The sequence below is a fragment of the Papio anubis genome, chromosome 19 (assembly GCF_008728515.1).
Source record: "Papio anubis isolate 15944 chromosome 19, Panubis1.0, whole genome shotgun sequence".
In the NCBI taxonomy this organism is placed as follows: domain Eukaryota; kingdom Metazoa; phylum Chordata; class Mammalia; order Primates; family Cercopithecidae; genus Papio; species Papio anubis.
This window is the reverse complement of record NC_044994.1, coordinates 33,751,580-33,777,683: the sequence shown is the minus strand read 5'-3', so window position 1 is coordinate 33,777,683 and position 26,104 is coordinate 33,751,580.

Below are 26,104 nucleotides of genomic sequence, written 5' to 3'. Positions count from 1 at the left end.
TTTGGATTATCTCTTTAAATATATACATTACATTTTCTTCCTCCAGTTCTTCGTGCTTAACTTCCATGAGTTTAAGATATCCGTATCATTGTTAGAGATTGCAGGGTGCAGTATTTGTGTCTCATTTATAACTCTAAACTCTCTTCTTTCTGGAATTACTGAAAAAGAGAGCTACACACAAAAAATCACAGTAAGAATAGAAGACAAAATATTATTTTGTAGGTATCTAGGCTCCTACACCCTTCTTTTTCCAGTGTAATAGTCTAAGAAACACTAAGTACGACTTGGGCCAATGAAGTCCTTTTTTCTCCCCCTCTTTTCTATGAATAGCAAATGGTCAAGCATTGTCAAGGTGATATTGTACCTACGATATTTCCCAATTTTCTCCTTCCTTTCCCTGGTTGTAGCAGATACAGTGAAAGAAGTTGGAGAAGGACAGGAGGCCTGTTTCTGGAAAGCAGGCCCTGAATATGACTGCATAGACACTACCCACGTAGAAAGTCCAAAAGGTAGGCAAGATACAGGATGACTGGTTGGGCTGCAAAGGAACAAACCTAGTCCTGTAGGGTTTAGCACATGGAGCAGGAAGTGGGAATGTTGTCTCTATACCTGGACACTGAGGTGTAACACATGGTGACCTCAACCACTAGTAAGACATTTCTAAAAAATGGCTTTATGTCTCTGACTCTTAATAATCAGACTGAGAGCTTCTCTTTCCTTGTTAGAAATTAATGAGGATGATGGATAGAGGCCTGGGTGAAACTATCCTTGACAATAAGTACTCATTCCAAATATTCGTCTTTGCTTGCTGAAGACTCCATTCAGAACGTGGGGATATCTGGCGTTTCCCTGTCAACTTGCAGATCAACCATATTTATTCATTTATATATATTTTTTCTTGTTTGAGAAGGAGAATAGAGAAAGCAGCAGCTATTTTCTGATCCTTAGGGTGCAGCAGCACTATGACCTGGAATCATGGGACTTTTCCTGTCCAGCAATGAGCAAGTCACCCCAGCCTGCTACCCTCATCCCAGTCTAAGCCATCCCAGCATGGCCCACCGGCCTCACCTTTGTGCGTTTGTCATTGTAATACTGTGTTATGGGTGGTAGAAGGACAGGCAATGCTTCCTAACAGTGTGTTAAACATTAATTAGCCAACAGAGAAAATCAGCTAGACGAAAGTCAAGGAGAGAAAAAGTGGATTTTGGAGCTGTGACTTCAAGAATTTGAAGTAGGTCTGAGATCCAGCCAGTCCAGTGCTTTCTCTTGTTTCTAGGCCTTGGCATTGGTCTTGTGCCTTATGCTCTCTGTCCTTCTGGCTACCTTGAACTCCATGGTCTACACCCACCTAGTCTTGAGCCTTTCCTGAGCATCTCTTTTTTCTCTGCTGTTTCCTGCCTTTGTTAGGCTGGGTAAGGAAGTATCCCCCTGTGTCTCCTGAGGTCCTGTTCTTATCTCTAGCATGGTAGTTGTTAACTACTTATTTAATTGCATTCCATCCTACTCTCCTGGCTGTGAGTATCCCCTAAGGCAGCTTCTGGAATGGGGAGTCAGGTTCACTGAGTACCTTCTACTTGCCAGACATTGTGTGCCAGATGTGTCCTATTCATTATCTTATACATCTTTGCACCCCGCCCTGTAAGGGGGATTGTATTATTTTTATTTCAGGGATGGGCAATGGTGACTTAGAGATATTAAGTAGCTTGCCTAAGGCCATTTGTTAAGTGGTAGAGCAAGGATTTGAAACCAGCTTTCTCTGACACTCCAGCCCTTGCTTGTCTCCTGGTGTACCTCCTCAGATCCTCTGGTATAGTTCACGGCCAGTACTGACTCGTACGTTCAACACTGGCGCAATTAATGATGCTGTCTCCATTTCACTTCGCTGACCTCCTATGAGGGGCGCCTCCAGCCATGGCTGAACTTGTTGGCGTCTCCATTTTCCGTTTCTGCTTCTAGGTCTCTCACTCTGACTGGAAGATTTGCAACTCCAGTGACAGAGTGACTGATATCATCCCCACTCATTTCACTGTCAAGGGTTGGCCCTGTCAGCAGTTGGTGAATAATTTGCCGGTGATGGGCACTGGTCATAAATCGTTCCCCATTAGCTGTAGCGGTCAAATTCGCCTCCCCAAGTCTTGGAGATTCAGATGGGCCACTTTCTGCTCTTATGATTTAAAAAGTTCATTATTTGGTCATTTGATTTTTCACTTTAGCAGGAGGCTCTCTGATTTCCTAGGGGTTTACATATCTGTATTCTCAGAGGAAAATGTGGATCATTCATGATGGGGCACAAACTCCTTTCTATGCTTATTGTGAATTGACCTTTGACAGATTAGAAAAGATAAGCAACTTCGTTTATTTTTTTTCTCTTAGGTGTCCAGTTAGAGCAGTGACTCTTTTTTGGTTTTGTTTTTCTTGCTATTTTCTATTTCCTCCTCCTCACCATTCTCTTATCAAATGGATTGACAATAACTCATTGAGTGTTTAATGGGTGCCAGCCTCCAGTCTAAGTGCTTTACATGATTAACTCATGGAATCCGCACTACACCCCTATATGATAGGGTCTATTCAGGGCAGCAGAGAATAGTCTCTCCTGGCATGCACTGCATCCCTGCAAGCCACCATTAACACAGAGGCAATGTGAGTAGCATCTCTGGATCCGTGCATCACTTCCATTTTAAAGATGAGGAAATGGAGAATCAGAGGGGTTAAGTAACTTGCCCAACCTCACACTGCTGCAGGTAATACCTGCTGGCATTCAAACTCAGGTGGCCTGGCTCCAGATTCCGTGAGCTTCCCCCATGATACTGCCTCTTTATTCTCTAGTTCATAGAATCTGGGAAAGAGAAGATTTTGTTTGGTTAGGCATTCTGGGTACTGAAAATCATAAAACTTTTTGTTGTAACAAATGTTTTTGAAAGTTTTCTGAAATGACTCTGTTGACTCTCCTGCTCTAATGAGACAGATCCTCAGTGAACTGTGTTTTTATCTGTTTAAGTAAGGGTCCTTCAGGTCTTCAGGTCTACAAGGGTCCTTCAGGTCCTTAGGACCCTACAAAGGGTCCTTCAGGTCCACTCTGAAACTCCTCTTTCAGCTCAGAAGAATTTCCATGTAAGTGGATAAAGTATAGATTAGAAGAGTCTCTCCATGAAGCAGGATCTACTTCAGATGTCCAACCTGAAAAATGAATTCCCCAACTCAGTGCATTGGCTCTACTGGGTCCACGTCCACTAAAATTGTGAATGTTCCCATTTTGACTGTTATACTAGGTTGTAGGTGACCACTGAATTAATTCAGAACTTTAATCCAAATTATCTTTCAATGTGAGTTATACAAGCATATATTCTCTGATGATGAGATGAAAACATTTAAAACTATTTCTTAATCATAGCATCTCAGGGTCTTTACACATCATATATTTCAACCCAAATTAGAAATCACTTTAATTGGACTGTCTTCTTCATAATTCATTGCCTCTGCTTCAACCATGTGCAATTCATCCTTTGGACCAGCCTCTAAACTAACCATTCATAAAGACAACTTGTGCCCATTTTCATCATTATTCACCTTAACACCAAAAGGCCCTAGTTCTGTAGAAGACATTAAAGCAAAAATGACAGCAAGTATAGAAAAAAGTGGTTCTCTTCCCAAAACGGAAGCCAACTTAATCAATTATGTGAAGAATTCCTTCCTGATGACTGAGCAGGAGGCTATTCAAGATCTCTGGCAATGAAGAAAGTTTCTTTAAGAAAATAGTTTAAACAGCTTGTTGAAATTTTCTATCTTATTTCATTTCTGTAACAGTTGATATCTGGCTGTTCTTTTTATAACGCAGAGTGAGAACTTTCCCTACCATGTTTGATAAATGTTGTCCAGGTTCCATTGCCAAAAATGTGTTGTTCAAAATGCCTGTTTAGTTTTTAAAGATGGAACTCCACTCTTTGCTTGGTTTTTGGTATATATAAAACACTATGATGTGACATAGTAGTAGTGGTGGTCAGACATGGAAATGGTGGGGAAACAAAAATATACATATAAAATAAATTCAGTTCTTTTAATAAGTAATAAAAATCAGTTTACTGATTCCATAAGTTTCTTAAATAAAAATTCTACTTTAATATCTATTAAAGGGATCTCTGTATCCCTGAAGATTGCTGACTTCATTAAAAGGGTGTTCACTTAGATTAACTCCTGACTCTACCAATTAATATCACTCTTAGTTCAGGAAAGAGGGGCCTCTGGCCTAGGCCATGTGCTTTAGAGGGATTTATATATCACATATACGCAAACATAATGCATTTATTTAAAAGAAGTGTTTGAGTGCCTTTGTTTCTTAGGATCTGGGGCTTAGTGCTGACGCACTATCACCTATAACTCTAAACATCCACTTGATGACTAACACCATTCAGGCCCCAGGGAATGTCTTTTCCACATTTCTTTTCCTAAACACTCAAAATACAAACACCTGTATCTGAGTGCCATGAGGACCTGGTGGTTGAACACTGTGGAAGCCCGAGCCAGACAGTGCTTTGGAGTGTGGGAAGGATTTGAGCAGAGAAAGCATGTAGCTAAGATGAAAGACAAATTAATTAATGTCTCAAATCTTTTCTCTCAAAGGGCGTAGGGACAAACAATTCCTGCAATAAGGTTGGGTCCATTTCTTCTTGTTCTTCATGTTCCACTTCATGGTTCTGGAGGTATTCACAAATTGCCATGGTGGCCGAGGAGTTTTGTAACATTAAACAATTTTTCTTATTTTCAAATTTGTATATATATGGTTTTAGCTAGGTGTAAAACACATGAAGGGTACTACTGATTCTTTATGCTGACAATTAGATGGATATTGAAAACTAGTACAGTGAATTTTTTTAAGAAAAATGTTTAATAATATCTTATTATATTTTCAAATTGTTACACAATTGAGCTTATAGAAAAAAGTTCCAAATGTTTAATTCATTAATTATAATCTATACTTAATCTCTTACTTTTTCATATTGTAGGCGAAAATAAACTTTAAGAATATATGAAAATAATTTGTCTTTGCTTTTTATATTACATCTATTTACATTTTATCAAAATGCATACAAAGTTTATATAATTTGAATACAATTATATTTTATTTTAAAATTATAGATCATACATTTAATAAAACCCAAGTTATATAAAATATGGGAACAGCATAATTTGTGATTTTATTAAATAAAGAAAATAAATTTGGGGAATATTTATATAACTTCTAAATTATAAATTATAAATCTATTTTTAAACACCACAATCCCATCAATAGAACATCCAGCCCTACAATAGTATTATTTAAAATAATTAAATTTAGTCATCTTTTATATTTTGCCAACTTTTAGTCATAAAAAAGCATATTGTTTGAAAATGTTCTTTGAAGTTATATTATCTGAGGTAGGAGGCTGGACATATTTAACTGTTTGTTACTTGGTTTATAAATTTTAGATATTAAGACATAAAGTATGCGCTCCTCCAATTGTACTCTTGCCCTGAAATCTGCAAATATGTAACCCTGGGATAGCAAATTAACCTCCTCAGGACTCAGTCTGCTCATTTATAAGATGAAGATCATGATCTCTCTGGGCTGTGATGAGAATTGATCATACTTGTCAAAGCACTTCATAAATTGTGAGGCACTACCTCAATATGTAAGTTATTATTATTTAACATCACTGCCTAAAAACACTTTTTAAATGTTGAATGAAAATCGATTTCCACAGAACTCAGAATAACAGAATCTTCCAAGTGAAAGAAACCTTACAAATTCTATAGACCACTTTCATATTCTTCCTCCTACACTTTCCGAGACAGCCCATTTCATGCTTTGATAGCATAGTTTTTAGAGAGTTGAAATGTGTCTCTCTTTTCATGTTTGTAATCTGCCCTTATCAGAGTCATCATTACTGCTACACCTTTTTCTTTGGATTGTACCGCTTGCTCACCTTTAAAACTGAGATAATTCTCAAAGACATAATAAATTGCAATTTAAGGACATTTCCACCTCTTGCAAGTCTTATTCCCTTAAAAAGCCACTCACCAGGGTACCATATCTCTATTTTCCTGATATTAAATTTTCCCCTCCCAATAATTCATATCCAAGTGCTCTTCTCTTTCATGTCATGAATTCCAGGCTGATACAATCACTTTCTCTTCTGTTTTGGCTTCTTTTTGAATTATTAGTTTATTATTTTCATTGGTCAGAATCAAGCCCATAATAACAACTTCCCTCTTTGCTTTATCCTCCTCTGAGCAACCACATAATGAGCTAAAAGTTCATCAGTAACTGTACATTTAACATAATTAGATCAATTCTTCTATTGATGAGAAGTGTGCATATATTAATAGCCTATGTGAGAGAATTCCTGAAATGATGCCTTAATTTTAATTTAGCATAACTGTGAAATTATCCTTTCCCCAATTTAGGAGATGTCCAGAAAGAAGAGAATTGAATGTATTATAGTAGGAGCAAGTGGAGGAGCCTCATGCTGAGTTAGGGAGATTTCTAAATACTTGCTTTAGTACAATTTCTGCCCAAATCTTGAAAGATTGTTTTGTTTTTTTCTCCCTGTGGAACATTGTATCCAAAGATCTACACAGAATAAAGAAAACTACAATTGTATTATGGAACTAATAGTGTGTGTATATAACATTAACTGCATGGGGCACCATGGCAGCAGTTTAGAGTGAAGTTATGGAGGCTCACACCCTCCTCCTGCTGCCTCCTCTCCACATTATCAAGTGATGGATCATTTGAAGTCAAAAGGAAACCCTGTTGAGTTTCTATATCCAACTTAGGGTTGTACCAGAATTAATTACACCTTCTGCTACTTTGCAAGGGATTGTCAACAATAAATTCTAATAAACAGGAGTAGAAAGATTTTATTCATGCCATCCTAAAGAAATTAGAACATAGTAGTGTTATTTAGCAATGCAGATGTTATATTATTGTGTTGTTTATACGAAAATAGATCTGACATGGAGAGGTATATCAAATGAGCTGGAGAGAGATTTGAGCTGGGCTACTGTTTTGATTATGCATATTTATTCATAATGCAGAAGTCACTCCATGGAACCTCTTCTCCTAAGATGGATTGCCTATTTTTGGAAGCCTTATTCTATTTTTTAAAATATTTAGATGTGTCAATACCACCCTGGTACAATATTTATGAGTGCCTTGTTTAAATTGTACCTTAATTGGTTTAGTCTCCAGGGTTGTAAGACATGATGCTGATACTCGGTAGCCAAGTGAGCGGAGGAGATAATGATGTGGCGCTGTCTGTTGGCTGCTGGGGAACCGGTTTGCTGTACATGGTTTGAAAACAGTAATTGCACTGTGATTCTGATTTGTTGTTTCGGGCACAATGTTGTTTTATCAGTAGATCACCTCATTTTCTATTATGACTACTCTGCCAGGACCATACCTCTGTGCCCATACTTTATTTTATGTACTTAATAGCAGCATACCGAAAGAAGATCTATGTTAACAAATTGATTAAATAATTAAAAGAATTAGTTACATGACCTGCATTCACACTTGCTGTGCATGCACCTACATGCATATTCTCTCTCTCTCTTTTTCTCTCTCCTCTCTCTCTCTTTCTCGTGTCTGTGTCTGTGTGTGTGTGTGTTTGTGTATTTCTTGCTTGAAATATTTATGTCATTGTGGTCAAAGTGATTTAGGGAGTACTCTGAATTATCAATATCATGACCCACCTTTTCTTTCCCACACTGCTTATACACTGCACTGTTGCCTACCATTTTCATCCTCTGGTCATTTCTGTATGAAAGTTGAAACAGGATAGGAGAGCACAGCATCGTTTTATTTGAACTCAGCTGGGAAAAGTGGATCCTCAACTCAAATTCTTTGCTGCTCCAGGCCTGTCCGCACATGTCCATGAGTGACAGCAAAATTCCACAAGTACTGATTTCGGAGTTACAAATACAATTAAACAGCAAGTAAATTTGCAAATGTAGAATTCGTGAATAATGAGGCTAGACCATTTGTCATATTACTTTGGATGCTCCAGACACTGAACACAGTCCTTTGCTGGTAATAATTGCTCTATAAAGTTTGTTGAATGAAAGAGTTAGCAGTCCCAGAATCAAAGAGCAACAGCTGGATTTATTTCTCCTTCTTTTGTAGCATACCTTCTAGTATGTTGAAAGGCGCATAGGGAAGATGTTGAGAGAATGAACTCTGGAGATAAGACAGTGTGGATTTGAGTCCTCATTCCATAACACGTCCACCTCTATGATACTGGGCCTCAGTTCCCTCATTTATAAAGTGAGGGATAATAATAGTACTGACCTTAGGGAGTTACTACAAGAATTATATGAGCTGATATTGGAAAGAACTTTGAAAATGCTTGGTGCATAGTGCTATATAGGTCTTTGATTAAAACAACAGCAGCAACAACAACAGAAAAACCAATGACATGTTCTGAATACCTAACATTGCAACAAATTATTTTTAATGTATTTTTGAAAAATAATATTTTAATAATTTGCCATTTCCTGATCCTTATTGGAGATAAAAACATCCACACTGCCTTCTTAATGAGGAGGCTAGGAAAGTACAATAAAAACTGTAGTAGATGGTACAAATTTAAAGAAATGCAAAATTTTACTATAATTCCCTTGTAGGACGTCTGGCCTTCTTCAAATCTGGGATGCGGTTCCTTGGGACTGTCCTAAACCACTCTGAAACTTGTACTTTGTGGTTCACCCAGCACATGAACAGGTAGCAATTTTGTTGTGACTTTCTCACACTTAATGTCTTTGAATGAGCTGACAGAGCTCACTGCTGTACTGCCGGGAAATAACCATTTAGGGTGGAACAGTATACATTTCTTGCTTTTTCCACCAATCAACAAGTTGTAACTTACGATAGAAATGAGGCCCCTGAGTTCATGCTGGAAATGGGGGAAAAAAGTAAGAAATGATAGGTTGTCAGCTTCCCTGAAAAGGTGCAAGGCACCAAAACTGAAAAAAATTGCCTTGCAAAGAAGGCTTGGTAGCATTCAGATATTACCTACATCTACTTAAATGATTCCATTTAAACTGTCATTTTCTGCATTTACCTTGCAGCATTCAAAAGCAACTATACTTACACGTTCACAGCCAATGCATTGCCATCATCACAAAGAGACGGAGGAATAAAAAGAAAAGAAAATGGTATATGATGTATTTCAAAGAACAGTTTCCTTGTAGAAAATTAACAGTAATTTTGAGGCCACTCTTAAAGGGAAATAAAGTTTCTTCAGAGAGAAAGAAAAAAGTGCTGACACTGAACAAAAGAGAAGTAGAGAAACAGAGAGAGAGAGAAAGAGAGACTGAACTCATTCTCTTGTAGTTTCATTCTCCACCTTTTGCTATTTGCTGGGACACCTGGTCAATCAGTTCAGTGGTGACTCTAAGAAAGCCAGGGATGAAGTCACTCTGCTTTTATTTCCAGTATAATCAGTCCTAATGGATAAAGAGGATTTCTTGGTCAGTAAAGGAAGCTCAGCCTGTAAATCCTAGCGCACTTTGGGAGGCCCCAGACGGGCGGACTACTTAGGTCAGGAGATGGAGACCATCCTGGCTAACACGTGAAATCCCGCCTCTCTACAAAAAATACAAAAATAACCAGCCTGTGAGGTGTATGGGTTTCGTAGTCCCAGCTAATGGGAGGCTTGAGAGAGAATGGCGTGGAACTGGCGCGAGCCGTATGAGCTGAGATCCCGCCACTGCACTCCAGCGCCTGGGCGACAGAACGACTCCGCCTCAAAAAAAAAAAAAAAAAAAAAAAAAAAAAGGATTTCTTTATTTCCTGGGAATTCACTTGTCACTCCTGAAACAGTGACTATGATTTGAGTGGGTATGAGGAAGGTCTCAAGGCTTTTTTTAACTCTCCTTGAACTCCCCACAGTGATTTACAAACAATGCAAAATCACTGGAACCACAGCAATTTTGTTATGACTGGTCAACTATTCTGAATCAAATGCCACAATCTCTTCTCTAAATAGGCTTCATTTCTGAAGTTCCAGCTTACACCCCACCACTACTGCCTCTGATCTCTCCAGCCTGAGAACTGTTTTCCTCTTTTAAGTGTCTCCGGTTCTGCTTAACCTAACTCCCGGTCTGCAGCTTGAGTGCAGAACTAGAGCAGTTGTTTGTTGGCTTGTTTCTTTATCTGTGTGTATTTTTAATATCTCAAACTAAAATTTAATTTTGTGAATTCCAAGTTATACTTGGGGCCACTCATGATTCTGGCACAGCATGTTGCAGGGAAAAGGTATTTGAAATAGTCATAGTCTGTCTGCTAATTTTTGCTAAAGGTGAACTCCAAATCCACATGATGTCTATTTATTTTCTTTGAACTGCTTCTCCTGCCCATTTACCTATTAGGGAATTCTATCCACTTTAAGTTTCCAAATGGTTTCAAAGTCATTGTGTTAGTAATCCAGATGAACTTGAGCCAACTATTCAGATCAAGAAAACTTGGTTGCATGGAAAAGAACACTGGTTAATGACTAAGCAAACTTGGCCCATCTGCCTGTGATTTTCCACTGTAAGCCTTTTTTTTTTTTTTTTTTTTTTGAGATGGAGTCTCACTTTGTTGCCCAGGTAGGAGTGCAGTGGCGCAATCTCAGCTCACTACAACCTCCGCCTCCCGGGTTCAGGTGATTCTCCTGCCTCAGCCTCCCAAGTAGCTGGGATTACTGGTGTGCGCCACCACACTCAGCAGTTTTTTGTATTTTTAGTAGAGACAGGGTTTCACCATGTTGGCCAGGCTGGTCTCGAACTCTTGATCTCAAGCGATCTGCTCACTTCAGCCTCCCACAGTGCTAGGATTACAGGCGTGAGCCACTGCACCTAGCCGTAAGCCTCTTCTTTTAAGGGGTAATAGTGAAGTCATCTTTATGAGACCACAGAGAACCCATGCTTACACAAAGTGGGACTTCATAAGTCTCTTTTTAATAAATGAATGTACTAGTGAATTAATAAACAAATCCAGCATCCTAGATCAGTTCATTCAGGCACCTTTATATCGCCTGAAATTATAAAGATGATGCTTAGTATCCTTTTAATCTGAGTCCCTAATTCAATGGGTTTATGCTCACATCTCAAAAGAAACCATTTCCAAATGCTTTTATTTTGAGGAATGAATAATTTAAAAGAAAAAAATCAGAGTTTCTGAAATATAATAACTAGCAGGGCCAGGAACAGAAGCAGAGGCAAGAAATGTTGTTTATTAACGTCCCCAAAAAGGTATTTTATTTCTTGGACATTGAGAGGACCCTGGAAAGCATGGACTAGGGTTTAGTTATGGATTTTAATCATTTTTCTCTCTTGACTGAACAGAAGAGATCTTGTCTTAATTTGCTTTTGTATTCTAAGTAACACACATTGTCTAGAATATGGCAGGTGTTTACTATTTACTTTTTGAATAAATAAAGACGGGTAACAAGATAGCAATGTCAGAAAGGTAGGCCAGATGGAAGGGAGCAGAAAGGCCCAATGGAGGACACTCTTTGGTTCTGACTCTTCTTTTTAGAGACACGCTCCTGCATGGGACCTGAAGAGTAGGAAAGAGAAGGGAATACATTTTTGACTCCTGCTCAGTACCCCAGCCAAGCCCTGGCTCTAATCCCTTCTGTCTGGGGTTCAGAAGGTTGACTGCTCATCTTCTTCCACACCCACCTTCCCACTTTACATGGACTTGGCTGTCCTGTTGGAGACAACCTGAAGATATAGTTGCTATGGTGGTGTTAATAATTGAATGCAGATGGTTTTACCTTTCACAAATATTTAGCTTCATCAGAAATCAAATTCTAGTACCAAGTCTGATAGATTCTGAGGCAAGATTTTACAAAAGTATTACTTAGACAATAATTTACATATATATTCCCCTGGGGCTCAAATAAGTTTGAAAAGGCAGCTTAAACACATTGAACTTCTCAATTTTCTATATTTCGCATAGAAAATTTCTGTGCAAATCCCTGCATTTCTCAAAGTTATTTTCCCATAGACTTTTTTTTTTTTTTTAAACAGACTGTTTTCAGAGATTAGCATTCTATGCAGAATTCTTTGGGAAAATTTGTAATAAGCCATTTCCCAGAGCTTATTCACGGAGTGAAGGCTACAAGCCTCAATCCTGAAAATGATCTGGCATGGAATAGATAATGTTTTTTTCCATTCCAGAATTTACACAGCATTATTCATCTCAAGGGACAAAAAAGTTGAACACTACTTCTCTTTCACCAAAACAAGAAAATGCACTGTAGGTGTATGCAAGATCTTTGCAATCAAATCCCTCCCTTGCTTAATAACTAGTTTAGTTATTGATAAGATTGGGGACAATAACTCTCTGAACTGTATGCTCTACCATTTCTCAGAAGTCATATCTCTATTTTTTCAGCTGCCTCAAAGTCATTAATTAGTGAAGACGTGTACCTTTAATGCAGTAATTTTCCAATAAAAACTGCAGGTATCAGAAGGAGTGGATGCAGGCTTATCAAAATATAATATTATGCTTCCTATAATCATGGTGGATCATTTGGTTAGTATCAAAATTTAGACTTTAATTTTCTGCCATGGCTGAAAGGAAATTTCAGACAAATGTGGCAGAAAGTCTGGAGGTTCCATACGCCACAGGTGTTTAATCATCAGGCATGCTCTTGGGGAATAACATTGACGGCTGGCCAGGTCAGTGTCTACAGATGGGGAAAAACTGGTAGGGGAGAGAGGCGGGTTAGAAGAGTATCAAAATCTGGACAAGCTCCAAAGAAAATCTCATCTCTTATTTCACACCTTTGCTATTTGCTGTCAGTCTCTCCCCAGAAAGCGTTATTACTTTGCAGTGCTCAATAGGGGTTGATGGACAACCTCGATGCTTCCCCTCGGCTTCACCGCCTCATGGATGGACTTCTTCATTAAAGACCACACAGCAGTTACCCTGGATTAATGGGCATAAATATAGCTGCTCAAAGAGGGGAAACACTTTCCTGTTCATGAAGATATTACATCCAAGAGACTAAAGGAAAACCTGTTAATGGAGAATCGCACTTTGGTTTAATTACACAGATGTTAAAATAATGTAACTGAAGCGCCTTAGAAATAGAATTATCCACTATGCAAGGCTTGAGAGCATGCTTTATCTTTTTGTGTTTAATGTACATGATCAAGAAAGAGCCAACAAAAGAATCATTCCTGAGTAATTTGGGAAACTGGGACAGGTTTGGGTTTGAAAGACGTTTCACAAAGTGTCTTGCATTTGGAAGGAATCATCAAAGGTGTTTTGTGAGCAACTATACAGAAAATACTTTTTCTTTACCAATATGTTCTTCAAAGGCACCTGGGATTAAAATAAATAATAAATTTTAGGGGAGCTTGAAACTCTATCCAATTATCTCCTCCAACACCATACAGAGTGAAGACTGCTGTACATTTGGAAAGAAAGACATATCATGTTTACAGAGTGACTTGAAGAAGATCTGGAAATCTCCCCTGACTGACTGAATATTCCTTACAACCTTTCCTTCACCACCCTTAAGCCCCAGTCTGTTAAATTTATAGTATTAATACAATGCTGATTGGTTACAAATTTTTCCAAAACAATTTGCATAAAATGCTAATCTCTCAAAATATTCTCCTAAAAATGTACTTGGTTGTGTATTTCTTTCCATTGTTATTTACTTTGTGTTTTTATGTGTGACCCATTCCTTATTTTCCTGGTGGATTTCTCCTGTGTCTATGAGTAGTGTTTGCCATGGGTTATGGTAAATACTGGCTGATTGATACTAAGACTGATTGATACTAATATTATGTGTTTATTATTAACATAGTGGGCTGTGGATGCTATTGCTGTCCTTCTAAGAAATAGTCTCAGGAAAAAAATCTATAATAACTTTGCAGAGAAGGGCTAATAAAGCCCACTTTCATAAAGCAATCTAAAGGTGATACTTAATAAAACTTTATAGACCTAATTTTAGCTTTCTAGAGGTATAGAAAATTTTAGGCACTGGGGAAGGAAAGGCATTGTCAAGAGAGGAGGGGGAGAGAAGCAGGAGATGGAATACGTGGAGTTTCTAGAGCCAAGATAAGGAGGAGGACTACTGGGTTACATGGTACATCTGGAGATCACCTTGGGTAGCTCCTGACATTAGTCGTAAAGCTTAGAAAAGTGGCCCATCTGTCTAACCTTTATTTCTTTCTTTGTAGAATAAAGTTACTAATAGCACTCACTGCATTGAGTTGTTGTGATAATTAAATAAAACAACCCAAGTAACACATTTAGAAGAGTGCCTAGCATCTTGTGAACACTCAAAAAATTATCTGGCATCAGTTCTTTGAAGCTCAGGCTGATTCTACTTTGCCAAACTATGTGTACATTTCAAACACCTTAGGTGTGAACACTCAGGAGGTGGTCTGTAGCTCTCAGAACCCTGGCGAAGAAAAGAAAATCTGCAAAATTTGAGGAATCCAAGCTTTTAAATCTAGTGCCCAGCTGCTACCACTGCTACATCCTCTGTCTACTAGGAGAAGGAAAGCGTAGTTAAGAAATGGAGTTAGAACTGCACTGGGTAGTTCCCAGGTTAGATAGTCACAGATGTGTTTACATTCACATCTAGATGATACATGGCTCATTACTTTAGGGTGAGAGGCTACTGGGTACATGTGCGTTTGCTAATGAATCTGGACCTGCCCTAGCAGACAACCCAGACAGTTACATTTTTTTTTTTTTTTTTTTTTTTTTTGATGATGTGCTATGTGTTTTGAATGGAGTGAGAAAAAAAAGAAAGAGAAGTATTTTGTTAATTGCTAACTAGTCTGAATAGTTAATGTTGATAGTGTTCTCTAATCTCATTATTGTTAAAATTGGAACAATAGTCAACATATATAGAATACTTTTATGTATAATCACATTTATTGTAAAAAGAAAAGGAAATTTCATAACATTTTAAAAGGTGCATTTGTATACTTAGGTTAACAATATTCCTCTCATTGTTTTACCACTTGTTGATATATCTCTCTCTTGTAAACTTTCTTGCTTAGGTTGATTTGTTCCCTTCTAGTCTTGATTGAAATGAAAACTCTTTGTAAAGAGGGTGATACTATAATATAAAAACATGTCGGGTTAGATGACCCTTGGCTGAATCTTAGCTTCACTACTTAGTAGTTGTGTGACTTTCAACAAATTAGGTTTACTGAGTCTCAGTTTTCTCATCTTCAATATGGGAATGTTAATACCTATCTTTGGGTCTGTTCATTAGTTAGAACTAACATATTTAAAATCCCTGAAACATAGCAGGCAATAAAACAGTATCAGTCACTTGGTAGGGTTTAATTTTGATTGCTCATCAGGGTAGCTTTCACGCCACCCACCAAAGATACCTGTTAAGCCCCACTAGCTCATGGTTCTAGTAGCTCATAGTTCTACTAGCTACTTTTGGTTCTTGCATCCCTAAAAGTTACCTCCAGCAGTGAATGTAGAATTGTAAGCAAGTAAGAGAATCAAGCATGATGAGTGCTGATTCTGACTTCAAAACACATCTCAGACCTGTTTCCTTCTCTCCTTTTCTGGTGCCTTATCCAAGGTTGGGTAACCAGCACCTTTCACCTCAGCATCTACCGTAACCTCCTACCCAGTCTCTCACTTATACCTTGGTCCTCTCCAATGTGTTCTCCACCAGTGGTCAGAATCCTTCTTTTAAATTTAAATGTAAATCTAATTATGTCATTTCCCTGCTGAAGACCTGTGTGGAGCTCCTCATTTCACCTAGGGTAAAATCCAAAATCCTCGTTAAAGGGTCCCTGCTCATGGATGACCCAGCCCTGTCTGTCTTTCAGACTTCAGCTCTTATCATACTCCCATTTTTTCACTCTGCCCAAGCCACTCTGGCCTTATAATTTCCCAAAGTCTGAGAAGTTCTTGCTTTCCTCTTGGCTTTCCACATGTTATCTTCTGAGACTTAATTCATTGCTAGTTTCTTTCTCTGCTTTTGTATTACCCATTGTTTCTGAAAGGTATCTTTACCACTTGATCTAGGTATATCAAATCACACTGTGATTATTCTCTCATTTTCTTCATAAAATTGATTATATTTGGCATTTATTTATTCATCTGATAATTGTTTCCTCCCTGCTTCAGTAGAATTTAGGTTCCATATGGGCAAGGACCATATGTTTCTGGCATTCCACATGACTAGCACAATTACTGGCACACAGTAGGCATTCAATTGTTGAAATAACAGACTAAATACGGGTGCATCACAAATTAACTAGCCTACTCACCACTGATGACCATTTAAGTTGCTTGCAATTTCTTTCGCTGTTAAAAACAAGAATTTCTTTAAGAACATCTCATGAACATCTATGCTGTTGTTCAATGGGATAGGTTCTTAAGTCAAGTCCTCATCTGGTATGATTCTCATACCACTCTGATTTGCTTCTTCATAATCAAAATTTAATAAGTATTTGTTTAGTTTCTTGTTTCCACTTTCCTGCCTTGTCCAAGATAAAGTAATCTGCAGATAATGACCAGCTCCTTCACTGCTGATTTCCTAGCACTGAGGACGGTTTCTTTTTCATAGTAAATACTCAGTAGAGATTGTTTGGATGACAGAAGTTTAGGACATGTGAATGTTGGTCAGACCAAATGGAAGGATGCCACAATGATGCAAAAGCCATCTTGCCAGAGTTAAAATAATTAGAGTTTCATTAATTCGTGTGATTGATGCTAGCTGTTGTAACAGACACCTTTATTTTCCCAAGGCTTAACCAGTTGTGTGGTGGTAAGTATTTAACAACTAACTATCCTAACAAATGCGAGGAAAAACACTTGACTTGTAACATTTGCTGATTTTTGTGGTGTAAATACTTCCCCTATGGCTGATTTTAAGATTTAACAATGTCATGTCACTGAATGTGGAGTTGGGAAGAGAGGCTAACAATTGTCTTTTCTGAACTGGTAAGACTGTCTCCCACACACCACTGGGCCAAATGATAAAATTTATTTCTCATTCATGTCTCAGTTCAATGTGGTGAGTGTGATGCAGAATGGGGCTCTGATGCTTGCAACCATTCAAAGATCCAGGTTGACAGAAGCTCTGTTTTCGGCATGTTGCCCCTTAGGTAATATAGGGTGTTAACATCCTGCTGTAAGGCTGAGGACAAGAGAGATCATGGGAGATTATGGCCCCTTTGGCCTATCAAGCCTGGAGGTGGCAACACTATTTCTTCCCATTTTCCTTTGACCATGAATTAATTATATGACCACATAATTGTAGGGGAGATTGGGAAGCGTAGTCTAGCTGTTTTCTCGGCAGTAAACAGAAATATAGCATTGTCCCTGACAGAGACTGACCTCTGGTAACCTATCTGCCCAGCTGTCTCACCCGCTCCTATACTAAAACATATTCTGTCTTAAGGGGGAGGGGTAATCTGTCTAAGACAAGTTGCTTGCTGGCTGACTGTATTAGTTTTCTGTGACTGCCATAAAAAAATATCTCAAATTGGGTGGCTTACAACGATGTAAATGTAGTCTTTCACAGTTCTGGAGGCTAGAAGCCTGAAATCAAGGTGCTGGCAGGACTATGCTTCCTCTGAAAGCTCTAGGAAGGAATCCTTTGCCTCTTATAGCTTCTGATGATCACTGACAATCCTTGGCATTACTTAGCTTACAAAAGTATCACTGTAAACTCTGCTTTCATCTATATTTGGCCTTCTCCCCTGTCTCTGTGTCCAGATTTTCTTCTTCTTCTAAGAATACCAGTCATTGTATTAGGACCCACCCTAATCCACTATGACCTTATCATAGTTTGATTGCAACTGTGAAGACTATTACCAAATAAGATTACATTTACAGATACTAGATCTACCCTCTTAACAACTTGAACATATCTTTTGAGGGATACAGTTCAACCCACAACACTGTCTCCCTCCACAAAAAAAGGTTGGCCTCTCAAAACCTCTGAAGATTTAGGGGAATTAATCTTGTTAAAACTCCAAGGCTAGAAACCCAGGACCCCAATCACCCCAAGAAAGGAGCCAATGTTTTTCAACCATGAATAATGTCAAGCTGGCCGGAAACGGCTGTGGCCAAGTATCTACCATATCATACTGCAATTGTTTGCTGTCTCCTGATCGTATTGGAAAGAATCTGGTGTTTCCCAGTGTCTGATTTATGGTCCTGCTAAATGTCTATGCATTGTCCTAGAATGAAGAGGCTACAGTACCTACCACTCATACTGCCTCTGTCTCTAGGAGTTTTTGCCAATTTCAGGGCACAATTACTTGTAGGGGGTGGTTGGTCATGTGCCCTCGTTTTATGATACCTTTTCTTAAGGAAGGCAATTCCAAGCCCCATACAATTATTGCAACCATAACTGGTTGCCTAGTTAAGCCCCCTCAGTATTGATAGGGCTTTTCTTTGTATATGAAAAGAAACAGTATCTGCACCCCACCTACATCAGATCGATACACAGTGATGGAATAAGAACAGAATTGCGTTAATTAAAACTCCTTTTTGGAGAAAGAATGAAATAGAAAACATGCAGATATCCCTGGCTCATAGTAAACTAAAATTCTCTAGGCCTAGTGTTTGGAACTGTCTGCTCTGGCAGTGGCGAAGTCCCTTGATAAGACTCTACGATCCTGCCCTCTGAGAGTGTTTTCTCAATTAATGTATCTTCATGGCTGCTGTCACCACTCCCTGGAGACAGCGCCTCTTGTTGTTTATTATTCTCCCTTCCACATTTGAAATAGACATTGGGAAATATATCCTTCTTAGGGCCGTGGAACTTTCAAGCCAATTTAGAAGGTTGGGCTCATAAGGATTGCTTTAAATCCTTAATAGTCATGGGATTGACCGGTTTATAGTTTCTGTCGCAACACAATTTCCTTGAAAACCTAGTAGGCTTCTGATCTATTTGCCTAAAGTCAGTTGTTCCACAGGCCGGTGACTGTGGTGCCCAAGGTTCTTTCCTAGATATAGCCCAAATGTGCTTTTATTTATTTATTTTCTATTTTTTTTCCAGTCATGTCTCCCACTTTTGGTTTAATGACAGCCACCTTGAAGTTATTTGGTTTTATTTATTTACTTATTTATTTATTTATTTTTAATTTTACTGCGGTAAGAACATGTAATATGAGATTTACTCTCTTAACAAATTTTTAAGCATACAATATTGTTATCTATAGGTTCAATGTTGTACTGCAGATCTCTACAACTTATTTATCTTGCACAACTGAAATTTTATACTCGTGGATTAGCAATCTCATTTTCTCCTCCCCACTCCATCCCCGATAACCACAAATCTATTCTTTGCTTCTTTGAGTGGGCCTATTTTAGATTCTTCCTGTAAGTGGAATCGTGCCGTATTTATTGTTCAGTGACTGACTTATTTCACTGAGCATAATGTCCTCCTGGTTCATCCATGTTGTTGCATATTGCAGGATTTCTTTCTTTTCTACTTTTAATCTCATCCCACAAAGCTGAATTTTAGTGAGATTCTATTGTTCAAAGGCTTAGTTTTTTGTTTTTTTTTTAATCCTGCCCCTTGGGGTGTAGAAGATGTTAATTTTTGTAACATTTCAAAACCCCATATTGCTGGACTCTATTACTTTTTCTTTATTTTCATAAGCTGGTCAGTTTTCTCTTGAACTCGTCCATTTATTATAATACTAGTCAAATTTAGCAATAACTGCAAACATATTCCAATACCCTACTCTCTTTCCAACCATTTTCCTTAGAGCCACAGGCTCAAGAGGTAGAATAAGATCTTTCTTCCAGGTTATGGCATCTGTTGATGCTGTATAACATGAATTGCCACCTTTCCAGCCTCTGGTAGCAGCTTCACTGTTATCTGCTACCTGACTGCTAAGCCGATGTGCACATTTTTGGTTTTGTTATAACAGCACTCCATTTCAATGGATTACTCCATACAGGGTAATCCATGCCAGTGGTTGTAATAAAATCTCCTGGTTCTCAGTGGCTTAACGTTAAAAGTTTATTCCTTATTCTTGATTAGCATGGGGAGGTGAGGTACAAGGCTCTGCTCTACGTGGTCAGTCAGGAACTCAGGACTCTACCATCTTTTGACATTGTCATCTTCAACCTGTGATCTCTCAGCTCTCCACTGAAGGAGGAGAGAAGGACCACCTGCTCTCGGCTACCTCAGCTGGAAGTGACCCATCACTTCTCCGTACATACCTCTGCTTCACTGAGACACAAGGGGACTGGGAAATATAATTTAACAGTATGTCCACAAAAAGGCAATGGGACGGGTGAGCATCTAGAATGGTTTCTGCCAGTGATCTGTTTATTTCACTTATGGTAAGAGTAAATATGACTTTGTCCCAAGTCATTTCTTTTTGTTGTTGTTTTGTTCTGAGATGGAGTCTTGCTCTGTCTCTCCAGGCTGGAGTGCAGTGGCACAATCTCTGCTCACTACAACCTCTGCTCCTGGGCTCAAGCGCTTCTCCTGCCTCAGCCTCCCAAGTAGCTGGGATTACAGGCATGCACCACCATGCCCGGCTAATTTTTGTATTTTAGTAGAGATGGGGTTTCACCATGTTGGCCAGGCTGGTCTCAAACTCCTTACCTCAAATGGTCTGCCCACTTTGGCCTCCCAAAGTGCTGGGATTACAGTCATGAACCACTGTCCCCAGCTGCCCCCAGTTGTTTCTGAAGAGGACACTGGTATAAAAGTAGGGGAAGAAGTGTAGAGGGAATCAAAGAACCTACGTTGGGTCCCCCCGAATTTCAATACGATCAGCATTTTTTGAGCGCTCAGTGTGTTCCCAACTCTTGTCTAGGTGTTTAATTTTAACACACCTTTTCTAGTACAGCAGGCCTAAATGCTAGCTAGAAACTAAACAGGTAAGGTACCCCATGGTTGTGCCACTTGGTGTGTCATTGTTTTGTGACAGTAATTAAATCTCACCAAGGTGTCGGGATAATTTTTCATCAAAAGGAAAACTTCTTCAATCGATTTTCTATTGTCTAATTCACTAAACTATTAACCCTAAATGTAAAGGAAAACACAAATGTTATTTCTTAATTAAATCCCTTTTAGGTTCAGTTATATCTGTTTCTTGCCCTGAGGATATAGCATGTAACGCCCAGGTACTGGGGCATTGTGATAACCGGATACTCACTGGTGGAGGCTGAGCTGAATAATGCATGAGCACAGCGTCACTCCATAACCTCCCTGCTCTCATTGAGTGAAGTGCTTTGTTTTTCAAAACCTCCTTTGAGAGGCTTCACAAACAACAGCTATTTAGCTCACAGATTCCAAAGATGATCGACAGTGGCCTTCTCCTGCAGGTACAGATAGTTTACCTTCTAATGGTGAAAATCTGATTATTGGCATACTCCCTGCAAATGAGTCTGTCCAAAATCAAATAAAAACTGAAGCTATTCAAAACCAAATTAAAAAGAACTGAGAGTGTAGCCAAATTAAGGCTAACCCCTACTAGCAGAGTACAGAAACCAGTATACTCATGAAGAGGCACATTTGAGTCGTTTGGGGTTAAGAACCATGCTTTGCTGATTTTGAAAGAAAGAAAGGAAGGAAGGGGGAAAAAAAAAAGCCCAGGCAGCTGCCCTAGTTTCTACTAGGACACGAGAGTATTTACTCAGCACAGAGCCAGTCAGAGCTAATGGTTCTGAGTGCCTCTGATGGGCCTCCGGGTCAGGCAGGGCGAATTTCGGCATGAGCAGGGAGGTGTGCCCACCTGAGAGTGGGCAGCTCTTCTCAGGTGGGCTTTGTGACACCTACCCTCTTCCTCCACAGAGTGTGCCTGCGCACTTCCAAAGCTCAAGAGCTCGGATCGATACCTAAAAGTTTGAAGGCTTATGAAATCTTCTAAATTGGAGTAGAAACATCTCCCTGGGTATCCTGCAATGCTAGTAAATGGAAATGAAACATCCGAGTGAAGGCAAAGCATTCCCCAGACCTTCATCTTATTTCCACTCAGATGTAATCCAAAATTAACACTTGCTCCAGACACCCAGCCTATTAGCGCCCCAGAATGATTCCTCAGCTTCAACGAGAAGGGCAGTGGCTGGGGGTCCGGGTGAGTGGTGAGGGGCTCCCTCACTTGGAATTCCACCCTGGTAACCCAACAAGAGAGGCGCATTACCATTTAATTATAATGATGGAGCAGATGTGATAACAAGGTTGTCTTCTCTGGCTCTGTTCCTGATGTCACCACAAGGGTTTCCAGTTGTTGCTCTTTTTCATTTTGTGCTTCCTCATTAATCTCAGCTCCTCCAGCTGCTTCCCGCTCATCTGCCTGACAAGTCTGACTGGCCTTGGTGCGAGGTGATTGCGGCCTTTCAGAGAAGTGGCTGCGTGGGGCTGGGCCTTTGCTGAGCTTGGTTCCAGCCATCTGTGCTTTCCTGCAGGCCACCATGCTCCCCTCAAAGCCCTGTGACTTCATCTTCACCAAATTATTGCATTTAAAAAAAAGATATTGCAAACCTAAATGATCCCATTGTCACATTCATGAAAGAACATTTTCTTTTAATTTTGTGACTGTTACTTGGCATTTGCTCCTCATTATCTCCCCAGCTGCCTCAAAGCTCTCTCCTTGTTCTTTTGTCTGTTTTCTTAACTCCAAACTTGAATACAGATATAATCATTTAATTTTCCCAAAGCTCAGGCTTACGAGATCCAAAATTAGGAACACAGTAATGGATTCATTAGTTTGACATGGGCTGGCATTCAATGTTTCTTCCTGTAAGAGTCAAGACTGAGGATCAGGTTGATTTTGGTAAAGTTTGGTTTAAATAGTTCACAAAATGTACTGTACTTGAGATTTCAGATAAAACTGGGCATATGCATTTTTCCCCAGTTTTTTTTATCTAGCCCCGATGTAACAAACAGGCAATGAAGTTCTTTGGCAAATTTGAAATAAGAGGGTGTATGTAAACTTTTTGATGAGTGAGAACTTGTGTCTTATTCATCTTTTTATGTTTAGTGATCTACTTAGACATAATAACTATTCAATAAATGATGGATGAATAAGTTGCAAAAATGCTGTGTGGGAAAGCTCCGTGGAGACCCTGTTTCATCTGCTAAGGAAAAGTCTTACTATTTTACAAAAGTTTGGTGTAATAACCCACCTTCTGCTACATAATACACAGATCGAAATATAAATTCAGCCTGTTAGTAATTTGCCTGGTCTGAGTTACTACTTCTGCTAGGGGAAGAAGTGGGTGAAACAAAATTGGGAAGACACTTGTGAGGATCTACCGTGTGCTTGCATTGGGTGAGGAAGCACTTTGCATGCATTATCCATTCCATTCTCACAACCGCCCACCACTGTAGGTATTATTAGTCTCTCCAGTTTTTCAAATGAGGAATCAGAAGCTCAGAGAGATAGATGTACTTGCTCAGCAGCACCAAGGTAGAAGTGGTATTCACATTCCGACCCAATTCTTTTCAAAGCTTATTATTTTCAATTTTTTTTTCCATTTGCATCACTCATTTTCAATAAATCCCATCATACCAAATTATCCTTTTCGGGACATAGAGGAAAAGGAGGATGTCCCTGCATAAAGTGACTTTCTGCTGTAAGTTTTGAGCTTTGGGAAAGTGAAGAGTGAAAAAGAAACATCTGAAAGGTTAGCACATGTCCTACGGTGTGGTTCATTTATTTGCTAGCAAACCAAATGGTCATCCTTTTCCAGATGAATTCTGTGTGTTACACTGTTGTGGCTGGAAATGAATGCAGTGGGCAAGAGCCACAAATTTGAAAACAAAATTACGATTTAGAGGTCTTATGATCACTGCGTATTTCATAGGGCTGTCTTTTGCTGCATGTGTAGTTAAGGTCTGAATGCAGACACATCTCTCATATTCAGGGGTAAGCCAAAGAGAGGAAGTGGAAGTCCTCAGCATTCACAGGTGAGCTTTTCTTCTGCAAATCCTGTGCTTGCTCTTTAAGTTGGAGTTGCAGTTGTACCCAGCAGGCACACTGACTGCAACATTGCTGATCTGATTCCAGCTGTCTTCTTGATCGATCTCAACTAGATCAATACAGAATACTCATACCAGAGGTCATTTCTTAAAGGTATACATTGAAGTCAAATAAAAGAAAACATTATTACACACAAAAGTTGAAAAGGTTACATATTTTTAGACACAATGCCATCATTGTAGAGGTAGAACATATGAATAACTTCAAGGAGTGAAATGTATTTACAGGGACATGTAAATCCATGGATAGTTACTATCAATTCTTTTTAGGGAATATTATCCAAAGATGCAATCAATTTGCTGATTGTAGATCAAGGTCGGGGTGATGTTGTTCTTGCATCCGGGTATTAGGTATCCAGGTATCAATGATTACACATCCACAGAGTTATATGGTTACAGGCCTTTCCACAGAGAGATGGCGGAGGGGGAGGGACAAGCCAGGAACAAAATCACTTAACCCATTTCAAGTTTATTGTTGTTCTAGTGGTGTGGCTCTTGGTAATTTATGAGACTGTCTGTGGGGTTCAGGAGCTCTTGAGACCTCCTGTCTAATAAAATAACCATGTCGTTTTTCCTGAGTGAAGGGACCAACATATATCAAGAAGTGCAATTTGTTTGATATCCTTTTGTACAGGAAAAGGAAAGGTTGTGGCATTTGTAGGTTAGTAAAAAGAGGGAGGAAGTGAAGGTATATAGGTATGTTGAGAGAGACCTCACAGCTGAAAGTACATGAAGGTCCTTTTGTGTTTAACATCTTGAGGGCATAGCACATTATATTAAGAATACTGAAGTTTCAAGTTGGAGCTGTCAGTTTAAAGACTTAAATGCAGCCCCACATATTCTTTCAGGTTTTAAAGATACCAAAAAATCTCTTTCAAAGATACACAAAAACATTTCTTTCTTTTTAATAATTGGTTAAGCTACTCTTTACTTGAAGAGGTAAGCCACTCTGCTTTTCTTGAACAATAAAAGCCATGACCCTGACTATGAAAGAAAGCATTCTGAAGAGTCTGCATTCCCAGTGAGTGACTTGCCCTTTTACAATAAAATTCCTCAACGAGAGATTTTGTAATTGCATATTAGGTAATTTTGTCCAGAGGCTATGTCCCTGAGTGAGCATTCTGATTTACCACTCAGCTACCAGAGGAAGTAAAGAATCATTTAGTCTCTTGTTAAAGTCATACAATTATAATTTTTACTGAATAAAGGTAAGGCTGTTCTACGTGAATTAAGGATTTACATATTGAAGTATCCATGATCATAGGCAACAGCTGGACCTGGATAATTTGATACAGAATATATAACTAGTAAGCATTTCTGTATATGTGTGTGAGGTATGAGTGTGCTTGTGTGTGTGAGTATTTGTGAGTGTGTGTGTGAGATACTGAGATTATAAGGCTGAGGATTCTAGGGAATACGGCCCTAACTGGGGCTGTCAGTTGGCATATGGGATTCTAATGAGGAAAATTGAGATTATATGATTAAAAACTGGGAGTTTCTTGTCAACAGGACATAAATGTACAAATGCATGCTTACTGAACCATGGGCTCATGTAACAGTTTATTGATGACAATGGTATCATGAATTTAGTATGTGGAAGTATACAGAATAGTTTATTCAAAAGGTATTTCTTCTCTGGCTGGAACGTTTCTGAACAGTGCTGGGAGTTTTGTTAATGCACAATTCAGAGTAAAAAGGTCTAACTCTTTACAACTCTGGTCTTTTCAGCCAATTCCTTCTGGGGTCCCTGCTAAGAGCACTGTTGAATCATTGGAAAGTGATTATACGAAGAGCCCAAAATTACATTCTTCTTGAGGGTCCCTAGAAATGGATACCCCTGGCATTGGGCTGAGTACTAGCCAGTAACTTACGTGAAGCTCAGACAACTTTGTAGTAATTCTTCCACCTGTCTGACTCAATAGCAGTCTTCAGAGGGCATTTTTTATCTATGACAGTTGCAGCTTTCAATCCTAGATTGGATTTCTCCCTGTCCTCCCAGAAGATGTTTTAGTGATGTTCCAGCTTTAGCATATGATTGGTAAGGCCTTGAAATAAATCCCCAGCTAACAGAAAGGCATGGTAGGGCAGGTGTAGAAATGGATGTTAACGTTCAC